The following is a 2,708-nucleotide window of genomic DNA, read 5'->3' on the forward strand; positions in this document are numbered from 1 at the left end:
GTGGTCATTGGAGGGTGGGGGCAGCCACGGTGGGGAGTTCTAAAATGACAATTAAAAAAGGTACACTAGCAAAAAAAAAAAAAAAAAAAAAGTCCTTTACCATACTGTCCTTTCCTTTTTCTTTTCTGAATCTTTTGAGCCAGGGTCCCTTTAAGTTTCCCAGGCTCACCTTGAGCTCCGAATCCTCCTGCTTCAGCTTCCCAAGTAGCTGGCATTATAAGCATGCATCATTACACCCAGCTCTGCTCTGTTTTACTGTAGATGTAGTGAAGAAAATTGGGCTTCCATTAAGACCCCACTCTGGTAAACAGTAAGCAGTCAGTAAGGGTCCACACCTTGAGTGGGAATGAAAACTACATCTGAGTTGTGAGATCAACAAATGAGTTAGTAGGAATTCTTTACTCTTAATAAGAGGCTACATAAATATTTTCTGTTGTTCTAGTAAATATTAAATTTTTAAAAATTTTTTAATAAATAAATACTGGACTGATTTTACCCATTGAATAGTCCCATTTTTAAGGCTACTATGTGTGAGGCAACAGCAGGGACAGAACCTTTTGATGCTTGAAGGAAGGAGATGCAGAGGAACAGTTTTGGCTGATTGTTCCAAATACTTCTTGTGTACTTTCCATCTTTAGGTCTAAGACTGTGTTTCCTTCATTCTTGTTTTACAAATAGTAGTTTCATCAGTAAGTACCAATAGACAGTCTTTTGTGGTTTTGGGTACTAGGAATCAAACTCAGGACCTCACACTTCCCAAGTAGGCGCTGTGTCGCTGACCCATATTCTCAGCCTGTTTGTTCTGAAGATGTACTGAACAATATCCCCAGCCCATTTTATTTTTCTATATTGAGGCAGGTCTTGCTCGTCACTACAACGCCTAGGGTGGGTGTGAACACCTTTCCTGCTTCAGTCTCCAAAGTGCTGGAATTACAGGCATACGCTATGCTCGGCTCCGATGGACACTTGCTTCTTGAGAACTAAATGACAATGACACCACAGCAGCAAGTCAAAAAGAAAAGTAAGTCTGGGTGTGGTGGTGTACATCTAGAATCCCAGCACTCTGGTGGCTGAGGTAGAGGATCATCTAATGTTTGAGGCCAGCCTGGGCTACACAGTGAGTTTGAGGCCAGCCTGGACTATATCGCAAGACTCCATATCAAAAAACAAAAACAAAAAACAAGGAGGTGTTTATTTTTATTTTTAAGCATCTACAAGAACTTTTCCAATTGTTTTTTCCAATGATTTCTAAGATTAGTTATTGGAGGGGCCACAACTATTAACTTGGAGGATAAGGTAGAACAAAAACACCCAGAAAGAGGCTGGTTATTTAGCGCAGTGGCACAAGGTCCCGCCTGGCAAGCACAAGGTCCTTAGTTTGACTCCTGGTGCCAAGAAAATAAAAATAATTTAAAAAATCTAGCTACCCATGCATCCATCCATGCATCCATCCATGCATGCATCCATCCATCAGATGTGAAAAGGAGAAAAAAGGAACAATTCAAGTTCACCTTGGAAGTGTCCTTCTCCCTTCTATGGCACATCCTCAAACAGGATTTCTAAAGTCAAGTATAACTTATCTTTTTCTTTTTTAGACCGGGTCTTGCTATGTAGCCTAGGCGGGTCTCACGCTCGCAACGATGTTCTGTCTCAGCCTCATAAGTGCTGAGATTACAGGCAAATATACTTTTCATTGAACCACATTTTACACCTTAAGATGGATTTCTTTCAAATCTCTTATTTCTCGGTTCTTGAAATTAATGTGACTACTATTTCATGAAATGCAAAAAGAGAGTGCAAGGAATCAAATTCATTTTTAAGGTCGTTGATAAACACTATGCTTTTTTTTTTTTTTTTTCTCTATGAAAAAGCAGCACAGACTTAGCATTCCTTCAACTTACGGTTTCCAAAGCATTTAATAGAGCTCTTTTAAAACATTTATAGGTACTTTGGAGGAAATGTTTATTAAACCCACTCCACTCTCTGGATTAAGACGACTGTCCGGAGAGGTGTCTTTACTATTTCATATAGTTAATATTTTACTTGTTCCGTGATTGTCTCACTCTGCTTCAGAAGAACTGACATACAATAAACCACGCCGACCTCCGAGCTTCGTTCCTGCTCGTGCCCGCGGTGTTCGAGCCTTCCGTCCCAGCGAGGCGCTCCGTAGCTCGGTCCCTCTCTCCGCCGCCGCGCCGGGACGTCCCAAGGCTCCAGCTCCGCAGCAGCGCTCCGCTCCCCGTCGGAGCCCTTAGCGTCTAACGCGCACGGGTATTTCCTCTCAGGCAACTCTTGGCTTTGGCGTATCTTCGAATACGGAATTCTAAACAGAACTTTTTACGTCCTTATATCCTCTCTAAGAGTTGGAAGAGCTTGCGCTAGAGAAAGCAAGGGCTTCCACGGGGGGCGCCAGAAAGCGAGGTGGAGAAACCGCACCCGCGCGGAGCCGTGCAGACTGTCCGCCGCCGCGCAGGCCCACGTGACCTCAGGGGCTCCGGGCGCCGCCGCCCCCGCCCCTCCGCCCGCCGCCGCCGCCGCCTGTGCTGGCGAATGGGGGTCGCGTGCCAGCGGGCGGAACCTCGCCAGCACTGAGGCGTCCTGGTGCTCGGTGACCGGTGAGCGCGGCGTCGCCCAAACTTTCCGGCCTCCCGCCTCGGGAGTTGGCGTGGGAGTGGCCCGGGAATCGTACTTTGCACCAGACCTGGGGC

General features: G+C 45.8%; 1 pseudogene; it reads left to right on the forward strand.

Moving 5' to 3' along the window:
- LOC101585728 overlaps positions 1 to 817 on the forward strand; it is a 2,256-nt pseudogene extending 1,439 nt beyond the window's left edge.
- Positions 818 to 2,708: the final 1,891 nt, after the last annotated feature.

The sequence above is a fragment of the Octodon degus genome, unplaced genomic scaffold, assembly GCF_000260255.1.
Source record: "Octodon degus isolate 3935 unplaced genomic scaffold, OctDeg1.0 scaffold00055, whole genome shotgun sequence".
Classification (NCBI taxonomy): domain Eukaryota; kingdom Metazoa; phylum Chordata; class Mammalia; order Rodentia; family Octodontidae; genus Octodon; species Octodon degus.